Genomic DNA, 12813 nt, shown 5'->3' with positions numbered 1-12813 from the left:
AACACAGATAAAAAAAATCAAAGATCTAAATAAATGGAGAAATTTACCATGTTCATACATTAGATCCTATGTTCACAGAGCGCTCAATACTGAAAAGATGTCAATTCTTCCTGAATTGTTATATAGGCTTAATGCAATTCCTAACAAATCCCCATGAAAATTTCTGTTTCTTTTTCAGTTTGTTTTACTTTGATTTAGAGGTAGAAAGCCTTATTTTAAAAAGTATACAAAAAGAGATAGATACTAACTAAAGCAATGTTGAAAAAGAATGAAGTTTGAAGAATAGCTATATTTTACATTACGAATATTTTATCGCTACAGTAGTCAAGACTATGTTATCTAAGTAGAGAAGTAGATTCAAATATCAAGTGCTAGAATAGAGAATCCAGAAATTGACCCAGAAGTATATTTTCAACTGATCTTTGACAAATACAAAGAGGCAGCTCAATAAAGAAAAGATAGCTATTTTAGCAAATGATTCTGTAACAATTGGATATCCGTAGGAAAACAAAGAACCTTGACCTAAAATGAACTCAAAATAAATAACAAACTATGAAACTGTAAAACCAAAGTCTCAAAGCAGGCAAAGCAAACCAAACACTAGGAAAACCCCTAGTGCCTGGGGTATTCAGAGCATTATTTGTGACACTATGAGCAGCACTTAGGGAAAGTTTTAACAGCTGCCCTGGTACTTGAAAGTTTTGTTTGTTTGTTTTGAAGTGCAGCTGTCAAAGCTAGAGTTACTGAAACTTTTTGAAATTGGTATCGGTCTGCACTTTGTTTAGCTAGTTGGAACTTGATTCCGAGTAAAAAGAAAAATTAGAAAACTCTTATTTCTTAGAATTAAAACATATATATCTCTATATTTTCTTATGTCTCATCTCAAGTATATTTTATCATGAGACTATAGTTCCCAAAACCTTCCTAAAATTCTATAACATTGTCTTTAAATTAAATATGAAACAATCTCTAGGAAAAATAGAATAAGGGGCCAGGGATATAACTCAGTGGTATGGCAGCTGTCTGGCAAGTGTAAGACCATTACTTCAATTTTGGGTACCAAAGGAAAAAAAATAGGATAAAATATTTGGAATCTAGAATAGAAAAATGAGTGCTACATCAAAAGCATGATCCATATATATGATCATTTAAATTAAAAATTTAAATAACCTTTGCTCTATGGAAAAATATTGGAAGAGGATGAAAATATCCCCTGGACAGCAAAAGGAAAATACTGCAAAACACTTTATGTGATAATAGTAAATCTGTAAATGGGGAAAAACTGTGTAGCTATAAGGTGAAATAATGAGCTGTTTGAATTTTCTTTAAAGTATGTCATTAAAAAGGCAGAAATCAGAAATTATGAAACCTAATTAAAGGTGTGATAGGAGGTAATAGAAGAAGGAAATGACATTGTAGCATTTAGGCACCCTCCCTTAAAGTTTAAAGAGAGCTTTTAACTGAGGACTAGAGGAAGTAGAAAGCACATTCTAGGAACAGCAGCAAGCATGGAAGGAGGTTCAAGAGGACTGAAAGAAGCTTGATAAGCAGCCCTGGAGATTGCCCGAGAGACCCGGGCTGCTGAGACAGGCAGGACAGAGAGGTTGCAGGCCTTCTCAAGAGGTCAGGTCCATGGGAAGCCACTGGGAAGTCGTATTAACAGGAGTGTACAGAGTGAAGGATCACTGGGGCAGTTTGCTAGTATGAATTCATGATGGTGGCCTGAATAAGGATGCTAGTCCATTTATCAGGGAGTATTGAGAGGAAAAAGTAACAGAGCATGATTAAAGAAAGAATCAGTGAGGGGAAGGACGCATGAAGAATGGGAGACAGGTCTCTCGGTCTGGAAGAATAGTTGGATAGGAAGAGAATGTGGGGAAGAGGACAAAGTCCACAAAGTAAATTGCCCAGGCTGCGTGATACAAACAGAGGTGAGGACTCAAGGCTCCCTGAGGAGTCTGATCAGTGTGGGATGGCTGTAGAGACTCAGTCAAGGAGGCCTTTGCCTGACATTCACCCTGACTAGGAATGTTAGTAATCTTTTACTGAATGAAATAGTCGTGAATATCTACAGTAGGACTAATAGTTTGCACGTGGTCTGCAACTTCCAGCCAAAAGAACAAAATGGGAAAGAGACCTATGATGTGCTGAGTCCATGTAACTGTGTGGTTTGGAACCAAACAAACCAGTTGTCTTTGCTTTTTTAATTCTCTCCTAGGGAATCCATGCTTTCAATGTGTAGATCTGAGTGTGGTCAAATGCATCAGGGACACAAACAATGTAGAACGGTTCCATCGGAGCCAAAATTTTTTCTCCCACTCACCTCTTTGTCACAGTACTTCCCATGCCTTGTGGTAACCATCCATCTCTGCGTCTCTCAGCCTTGCTCGGGTCCTGTAAGGAAATCATGCAGAACATAGCCTTTTGAGCTAGCTTGCCTCTGTGCTGTGAGAGCAGCCATAGACTATGCACAGAAATATGGGTGTGCCTGCCTTCCTGTAAAAACATTACTTGGAAGTACTTGAAGCTGTTTCATTAATTTCCATATATCATGAAACATTTTCCTTTTGATCTTTTTAGCTACTAAAATATAAAAACGATTTTTAGCTTTCATGTTGGACAGAAACAAATGGTGGGCTAGATTTAAAGATTTCATTGTAAGTTGTCAGCCCCTGAAACCATTAGTCCCAGGTACATAGAAAGTTCTGACAAACATAAGCTACTACTTTTATTATTGATGGTTTTACAAGTTTTCTGAATCTAAAATAACAATTAAAGATTAAAAAGGAAATATAACTCCACTAAAGATATGTGTACTTTGAGCTTATCACTTTAGCACTAAATCTATTTCTCAGACTGTAGATTTGCTGATAGATTCATCAGTGATGACCACGTGTCACCATCTGCCTGGGACACTTAAGAATTTGTGCCTGATTCCTTAATTTCTGTCTAATTCATGACTATTTTCACATTAACGTATACCTTGGTGTGGATGATAAAATAATATGGTCAGCCAAGCTCACCAACTGAAATGGAAGACAGTCTGTGTCTCTCCAGACCCACAGAATAGTCTGCACAGACATACAGGACTCTTTTGTTTCGAGGTTTGGTGTCAGGTATGGTTGTGTTTTAGGTGAGTGACGTCAAAATCAAAACCTCATCAAATGCATATTTTCTTAATAATTTTTTAGGAAGCTCAGAGGCCCAGGAAGACATTTTCCACCTGAATATAAGTAGATAGGTCTTTATAGTAGTTCCTGACATCAGTATACTTACATCTTTGCTTTCACTTCTTAAAGACAGGTTTTTCTATTTGTTGTCACCTGTTAATTTATCAATCCTGTGATCCAGCTAGATCCTTTCTTAAAGAGACATTAAAATTTTAATGAATTTCACAGTTTGTCAAATTTTCTTTGTATATCTTAAATCTAGAAGCATTCTTATTATTAATGGGGATTATGCATCTGGCACATACATAAGGAATCAAAGTAAATATTTTTCATCAACTTGTTTTTTTCATATATATTCATGACCCCACCCTTTTGAAAATTTTGAGATTAGGTCTCCTCACACTGCTAACTTTCTCAGGCTAGTCTTGAACTTTTGATCCTCCTGTCTCAGCCTGCACCAGTTCTGGGATGAGGGTATAAAACAACATGCCCAGATGACTTAGTAATTTAGAAGTGTGCTAGAAATGATGCACAGCTTCTCAAGTTTGGTATAGTAAAAATATCATTTTTAAAACAAGAACATTAGTGTTCTTTGGGAGGGCCATTCCCAAGTACATCATGGACTTTCTGAGATAAAGTGTTATTATCTTGGTCACTTTCTCATTGCTGAGATAGAATATCTCACACTTTCATATTAATGGAAGGGAGGCTTATTTTGACTAACAGTTTATAGAGGTTTCAGTTCAATGCAGGATGGCATTGCAGAGGGGCATAGCATAAGAAAAGTTGCTCAGAGCTTGAGGGTGGGGTGCATTGAAAGTAAAGGGATAAGCCAGAGAGGGCATTCTACCTTTCTGGGCCATACCACTGGCACCTTCTACATCCCACTGAGATATAAACTCATCAGTGAATTGATGAATACCATAACCCCATGCTCTGATCACCTCCCTAAAGCCCTACCTATAAGCCCATGATGATTTGGGAGGGACATCTAGATGTAAATCATAACACATATTATCCTTGTGCTTACTTTATTCTAGAGAATACAGAATCTCTGATAGGTGATGTAATTTTCCTTATGTGTAGAGTTAATAATAAGTTATAAACTCAAACTATGGCCAATTACCTCTAAATCAAAGGTCATTATCTGTTTGCTATATATGTCTGACCTCTAAAATTTTGTCCTCATGGAAAATTATTTTCTGAACACTGTTAATTTTGAGCACATTAAACTTTTGAAAAGAAAACTTTTTATTGCTTTTCTTTCTAAACTAAGCAATGACTACCTTTTGTTTCTTCAAAGTCAGTTATATAATCCTGTTTCTCAAAGGACTGCAAAATATCAGGTTTTACCCAAACTGCACAGAGAAATACTTCAAAGAATCAACAACTGGGCCTCTTATTAAAAAAAAAAATTTTTTTTGCACATCAGAAGATATCACCAACAGAGTGAAAAGACAACCCAAAGATTAGGAAAACAAATTTAGCCAACTGTACCTCAAAACAAGGACTTCTATGTAAAATATACAAAGAATTGAAAAAAAAAAAAAACATACCATTCAGATTCAAAGATCCAGTCCAAAAATGGGCATCTGAGTTGAATACACACTTCTCAGATGAAGACATACAAATAGCAAATGAATATATTTTAAAAAGTTCAACATCATTAGTCATTCAAGAAATGTGAATTAAAATAACATTGGGATTCCAGCTCACTCAAGAAAGAATGGCTGCCATCAAAAATGAACCAATAACAAATGCTGCAGGGGCTGTGGGGAAAAAGAGACCCTTCACCACTGCGGGTCCCAGTGTAGACTGGTACAACCACTGTGGAAATCAGTGTAGAGATTCCTAAAAAAGCTAGGATTAGAGGTTTTGTTTGACCCTTGTGGGTATCTTACCACAAGAATTAAAAAATCGTAGCACAGTGATATTTGTGCACCAGTGTTCATAGCAGCACAATTTGTAATAACTAAATTTAGGGAAAAACCCAAATGCCCCTCAACTGAGGCATGGATAAAAAGATGTGATCTCTTTATGCACTGGTGTACTACTTTACTATAAACTTGAGGATAAACTTGAGACTTTTATAGCTAAATGGATGCAACTTGAGACCCTACTCATTAGGGAAATAAGTCACACTCACATGTCTAAACACTGCATTTTCTACCAGGTGTGAGAAATTGAAATAGTAAATAAGGTCTAAAATATATAATAGACATTGTGAAGTGGAACGAAATTGTTAAAAAGAGAAAAGGAGCTATGATAGGGTAAAAAGAAAAAAAAAAAGGATGGGAAAAGAGACAAAAAATGCAAATTAGTTATACTATTAATCTCTCTTAGTTCTTAGAAAAGTAAGGTTTGTGGTAATATTAGTTGGAGAATTTCTTATGCCTGTATCTTGTACTCTGAGTAACTATGTTAAGGATAATGCTATGTAAAGTATTAACTATTGCTATTGTCCTATCATTTTGTATGAAATTTTTTTCCATGTAATAAAAAATTCAGTTTTTTTGTTTGTTTGTTTGTTTTTGGTACCGAGGCTTGAGCTCAGGACCTCTTGCTTGCCAAGCAGGTGCTTATGCCACTGAGCTAAGTCCCTGGCCCCTAAAAGTCAGGTTTTAATAATAGTAAAATAAAATGGACTATAAAAGGGGTTATTTTATTTCTCATTGCACTTCGTAAAATAAAATATTTGGAATAATATTAAACGCCACCATTAACAGCATATATATGAAAGTTTTACAAACTACATTTATTGAGTTATTTTATTTGCTTTATTTTGAGAGCATTTGAAGTGTATATTAAACAAATTTCTTGGGAAACAGATTTTATTTTTCCTTTGAATGTACTCATAGTAAGTTGCGATTTTAACATAAAAGGAACATTTCAAACTCTCAGCTAGATGAAATGAGCATCACATTTTCATCAGCCTAAAAACTTTTAAGCTAAGTCATAATTTCAGTGTTTTTTTTTTCCTTTTTTTTGGAAAATGCGAATTAGCTGCAATGTGCTTCTTACAAGTAAGTAGCTTCCTATTTAAAGAAATGCTCAACAACCCAACTGTTTTAGACAATTTGCTTCCCACCTTTGAGACGTATATGAATACATCAGGTGCTTTCACCAGCAAGTGCCTCCTCATGGTAAATGAGCAGATTATCCTTCTATGTTTTCTTCTGTTCCTACATGCTGACAGAAAGTTCCTATTTTAGCATTATACTTTACTGCTCTAAAAGAAACACATCATATTTCATCTCTGTTGGCCTCATTCTGAGCACATTAATGTGACACAATCGTAATATGTTGCCAAAAACTGTAAAAGTAAAGCTGGTTTTGGGGCTCTACCGATTCCGGGGTTATGCTTCCGCAGTGCTTTTCAACTCAGATGCTCCTGGTCTAGGAAAATGAGAGTTTTGGGATAAGTTGAAAAGTAGTTGAAGTTGAATATTCTTAAATTACTTGTATTTCCCCAGTAAATATCTCTTCATTAAAGAAATATTGTATGCACATGTAAGACACTGAAGTTGTACAATGAAGAATGTATCTCTTCCCACTCTTCCACCCCGAGTCACCAGGCAGCAACTTTCAGGACAAACTGAGGCACAAATTGATTTTAAAAACAAAGAGTTCATGTGAGCTAACCAGAACTGGTAAAGGAAATTACAGATTCAAGTAAACTTAAATATATGTTTTGGAATTTTACAGGTTTGGAATAAGAGACAAAAATAGCTTGTTTAGCTGAATAGAGAGGTTGTTATATTAGTTATTGGTCAGGAATTTACATTAGTGCTGGTGAAGTAGCAAGCTATCCTGTGACAAAAGATGTGGGTAACAAAGGATGTATGTAAAGTGGTTTCTAGAAGTGGGCAGGGGCAAAACAAAGAAATTCTTTGGAAGGAGAGAAGTTGGGGATGAGTTGCCTCTGGTGGCTGCTATGGGACTGGATTGTTCTGCTTTGATCAAAACTGTGGCTCTCAGGATATAAACTAAAGAAGACAGCAAGTATTGTCTGCTGAGCTTAAGTGTATACTAGGAAAGGGTTGTGTGTCTGCACAGGAGCAGAGTCATGAGGCACAGATGTAACTGAAACCTAGTCTCTCCTGTCCTCTCAGTCTAAAAGTTTGGGGGTGTCTCCGTCTGCTTTAATTTGTGATATTCATGTTCCCATATGATTCTAACAAATGTGGATTCTTTAAAGCAGTAACGCAAAAGAGTATGCAACATCTTATTAATTCATGTACATTATAGTTAAAGATTATTATTCCAGATAAGAACACAGAGCTCTGATTTTTTTCCTCTCATAGCTGTGGACTTCATCTATGGCAATGATGAATTTTTTAGATACCGAGTGCCAGACTACAACCTAAAATCTACTTATTGCAATACACCAACACTACTATTAAACTTGGACACTGAGGTTTTATTTACAAAAACAAAACACACACACAAAATCACATACATTAACATCTTTTGTCTTGAAAGAGAAACACAGTAACACACGTACCATGGGTTCCCCATCACTAAACTTAGATCAGTAAGGCTTTAAAATGTAACTCTCACTTGAAGATTTATAATAAATATGTTTTAAAGCTTCACTGAATCCCAACTACTTCAGACTCTGTAGGATGGGGATGAGCAACAGTTTTTCTTTGCTTGGTGTGGTTGTTGTTTTGTGTGTTTCTTTTGGTGGTACTGAGACAGGCAATCAAGAGTCACCTATGTGTCACAGGAAGCTGTCACATCATGACTGGAATGCGTGCACTGAGCAGCTTCATAGTCCTGAGTGAGATGGCCTGGATCATACATCAAAAGAAAACAGGAAACAGCGACCATTGACTTAGTGAGCACTGATCTCTTATTCTCACAATGGCCTGCTCTGTGTGCAGGTTATATCTTCTTTTCTTCTGAGCACTTCTTGAGTATGTCTTTTTTGCATTTCATTTTCTTCTTCATTTCTTAACTTTAAATAAACATTACCCTTTTCTGTTCACCAGTTGTCCTGTCCAGATCTTTGAACAGGGTAAGAGCCTGGGCAAGACCACAGGCATCTCACCATCTGGTAACAGTACAGGATATTGAACATAGGGGCTCACTCATGCCAAACATGTTCTGTACCATTGAGCTCTGTCTCCAGCACACACAAGATTTTCTAACAAGACCTCCAGGGGATCTCAGTGCACACAGAAGCCTGATAAATAGGGCTGTAGATAAACAGCAGACTTTGTGATGGTTTCTACTAAGAGTTACTTAGGCTGTTTCCCATCTTTTTCTTGAAATAGAACTACAATGACAATCTCTGTACATTCACTTTATCTGGTGATGGATAGAAGCCTGACATACTGTTCCAAAATTATATCAGTGTACATTCCACCATTAATGTATGAGATTTTTCATAGTAGTTCTAACATTGCTTTCCATGAGACTTTCCTACAAGTTTTTGTGACTGTAAGATTCAAAGATGTTAATATCAAGAACACATGCATTTGTAAAATGTTTCAAGTATTTACAGAGTGGCACACAACCATCCCTCCCAAAGAAATAGAAACCATTTATTGAAATTCTCTTATGTTTCACAAACAAGTAGCTTAATTGTCACAAGCATTCCAGGAAAGGACCCTTCTCATTGTTTTGATAGGAATATGAGGACGACATGCTGTGTCTGACTCATTATTCTACTGTGAAGTGGTTACATAATGCCATATGATCATAACAAATTATTATAGGAAGAAGAAATACACTTTAACATCTTCTATTCAGAAATGCGTAATTGAATTGGCTTCTATGTCCCTGACTTTGAAACACTTGCTATGTTTAATGATGATGTTCCAAGAATATTCTTATGAATAAAAGTGGGTTCTGGATAAATATTTTTGACTTAATTTATAATGAAGGATTCAGCTATTCACTCTAAATATTTGATAGAGAGCCAATTAATGTCAAATGGCTTTTGGAAAATGTCAGAATTGAAATGACTTGAAACAACCCAGACTTACATGTTAATGAAAGTAAGATATGTTGTAGTATTTCTCCATCTCATGTAGAATACTTCTTTGTGCAATGTTTCAACATGTGTGGTCTTTGTGTTACTGGCCTGATTTATCTGTTTTACATTTATATTGTATAAGCGCTTTATATTTAATAAGTCCAAAATCCCTTCCTCATCTTCAGAATTAGAAATTTTGGGTGGGACCTTAGAATCTTTCCTTGAAACATGTTCCCTTGATGATTTTTATATTCCAAAATGGAATCTCTTATCTTTATCAAAAATGATTGCTGCTTTTTTTAATTGAGCAGAGACACTAAAGAGATTAGTGTTCTGAAAGAGTATATAAATAATTCAGATTTAAACTCTTTACTGCAGTAGTGTCATTTACTTAAGACTTGGAACCTCCTCTAAAATGATTAATTTAATTTTCAGTCTTTTTTCATCTTTCTTGTGGCAGGATGTCAGTTGGCACTGAAATAGCCTCAGAGTAGGCACAATACAAAACCACAAAGAATCTGCTTTAATCTTTATTATGTCATACAAAGATATTTCTTCAAGTTTTGTACTCAGTGGCTTCTGAAAAAGACTGGAGTTGGCTTACACAAGGAAATTAATATAAAATAGAGCAAGCACAGATAAAAATAGGAGACCATTTAAAAGGATTAGAGGCACCTGGGACACATTAATTCAAACAATTGGGAAGTGTCCTGATGGTTGAAACCAAAATGGAAATGTGTTGTTTATAAATTTTTCATCTTGAATACAGAACGCACATACAATTATCAAAAGAGGCAAACTTTTCCTTAAAACTTAGCAAGGGATGCAGTGTGCACTGTAGTGATAGACACTGTATCAAAGAGAAAATGAAGACTGTTTGCCAGAAGATACAGAAACATCGTTATGAAATGGGTCATCCTCCTAGACATTGTAACCATGAAAGACATTTGCATTTGGGCTGATAGTTTAAAATAACAGCGGATATTTATGGTGTATCTTTCCCTGTGTATATTGTTTAATTTTCTTAATAACCAAATTGATGTATGCAATTTTGTTCACTTTTGTCATGATTGGAAAACCGGCATTGTGTATATAGAAACTAAATAATTTATGAGTTCCTTGCTTTGGCACGTGACATTCTGACATGAAAGTTTATGTTATCATGCCATATACTCTGTATACTTGTCAGATTACTTTGAGTGGGTTACTTTCTGATGACATGAATGAAAACAAATTGTGCATTTGGAAAATTAAGACGAATAGAGAGTTTGTTTTTATACTGTCACAGAATCTTCCATTTCCAAGTCAAAACAAGTGTCCTAATCATTTTAATGCCATGGAATGAGATCCCTTCTACCTGTTGACACTGTATTGTTGGTTACAGAAAACATAGCTACCTATGTGTCTAATAGGGCAATCTGCACAGCACAAAGTATGTGTTCGAAATGAGTAAAAACAAGAAGACAGATGATGCTGTTTTCCTTTCCTCCATAAACACAGAGCTCACACTCTTCAGAGTGAACCTGAGTCATGAAATTACAGAAGAAAAAATTAGTTTCCCAATTCATAGATGATCTGTGAATCATATTGAGTAAAGTATATGAATAAATGGTTAAAAATCTGAGAGTTCTGTCTCATGTTGCTCTAAGACAAAACTGTAGCCTGGAAAATCTTAAAGCAGATGTTCCCAGATGAGTGCCTCATCTATAAAGTGACATCACAGGATGGTGTACATGGATCAGCCAATTTTAAGCTGGGCTGCACCCTGATGGTTCTGTCAGGATGAGTTATTCCTCAAGTAGCTGCAAAAATTGACCTGTTGAGATTGTGTTTCTTTCTCTATTAAAAACTATTCATGATTTTAAATAGAAGTTTAATTTGGGGTCCAGAAAATTCCTGCTCCTATTATCAGTATCTTAGACCATTGCTGCTCCTTATGTCCAGGCCAGGATGGTATATTATTGGGTCGCTCATATTTGAGGGGGCATTAATGGCAAATCTTGAATTTGAAAAAAGGGCAGGTGATAAAAGCAGCACCATGACATCACTGAAAACAAAAAGTAAATGCCAGATCATTTAACTACATTCACTTTGACATGTCGTGGAGAATGTCTTAGTAAGTCTTATTTTGTATGTCATTGCCAGCCCCTTTTATTCACATAGTTGACAGCAACCATCTTTCAGGATGATGAAAAATACATGTTATGCTAGATGTATTCCATCTGTCCCTTCCAGAGCCACCGTCCATCCTGCTTTTTGCCCCAGAATACCCATATGGACCACATGAGAGGGTGCCCTCGCCTTCTGCCAGCCGAATGGTGCTAGTTAATGAGAGACAGTGACAAGAAGTTGGAGAATGGAAAAGAAAATTCCAGGGTTTTTATTCTCCTGGCTTTCTTCTTCCTAGGTTTCTTTGTGTACATAGCCTTCTACAGGATACCCTGTACCCCTGGATAGCTGACAGCAGTAGCTGATAGCTCATAACAGTACCCCAGGATAGCTGACCTCTGTTGTTCTGGAAACCTCCCCACTCCTCACCTCTGAGGCCTAAGTGTGACAGTGGTTTCCCATTGTAAGTGACCCAGCCATGGTGCTTCATCCCTGTTTGTTCTCTCCTTTCTGCTGGTTGTCAGATTCTGCTCCAGCTACTTCATTTCAGTGAGTTGTTTCTATGCTCAAGGAACTTAGTGAGTACAAGGTTGTAAAGGACTTCTAAACAAAAGAAAGAAGACTATATTTGAAAACTTCTTTGTAATATTTATGATATGAAGGTAAAATTTATCCTCTTTCTCTGGGATTCAAGTATGTCCATTTGTCTAAAAGTTCAAATTGTGTGTACCTGACCCTGATCTCTGGGAATATAAGTATGAGTATTATGGCCTCCAAAAGCAACAATATATGTAGGCAGAACTTTCCAATAGAAACAAAATGTGGGCTGCAAATGTAATTTTACATTTTCCAGTAATTGCACTTAAAAAATAAAAAAAAACTAAGCAAAATTAAATACATTTTAATAAATGTGTTTATTTGACACAATCTGATTTCACCATGTAGTCAAAAATTATTAGCAAGGTATTTTATATGTTTCTCCCTATAGTAAGTCTGAAATTATTATTTATTTAAAGCTATGGCACATCTCAGTCTAGGTGAATTGCATTTCACAGGTTTAGCAGCTACATGCAATTTTACAGAATTACACTGTAAGATATCCCATTGCCTATCTAAATAATCCTAAATGTCTTTCTGCATGCAAATCTAAGTACATCTGTCATAATTAATGCTTGCAAAAATACTTCAAACAGTTCCTGGCATAGTAAAACTTTGCATATGTTATTTTTGTTCTTGATATTTGAAAACCTGCTAAGGTAGTACAGGTAACTGTTGCTTCTACCTTATATTCAAAGTAATTGAGTCATAGAGCAAATCAGCGGCTAGTCCAGACTTATGAAGCAATTACGCAGCAGATGATAGACTCAGGCTTATTTCAGTCTCCAAAACCAAAGGAGTTTACAAGTTTTGCTATGGGTACTTAGGTTGAATCTGTGTAGGTTAACAATAAAGATAAATTAAGCCTGACGTTTACTTGTCTGTGCCCTGAGTAAAAGCACTGAGTTACCTTGCAGGCATCTGTGATGTAAAGGTAAGGCCCACAGAGCTCGC

At 36.0% G+C, this 12813-nt stretch overlaps 1 protein-coding gene across 7 annotated transcripts in view; it reads left to right on the top strand.

The window, feature by feature from the left end:
• Nucleotides 1-12813, top strand: part of Cntn3 (contactin 3) — a 319453-nt gene that overhangs the window by 143443 nt on the left and 163197 nt on the right. The window lies entirely within an intron of this gene.

This window comes from Cavia porcellus, unplaced genomic scaffold (genome assembly GCF_034190915.1).
Source record: "Cavia porcellus strain 051 isolate PalLab524CR breed Dunkin Hartley unplaced genomic scaffold, mCavPor4.1 scaffold_13, whole genome shotgun sequence".
Taxonomy (NCBI): domain Eukaryota; kingdom Metazoa; phylum Chordata; class Mammalia; order Rodentia; family Caviidae; genus Cavia; species Cavia porcellus.
The sequence above is the reverse complement of the archived record's forward strand: the minus strand, read 5'-3'. Positions and strand labels throughout refer to the sequence as shown.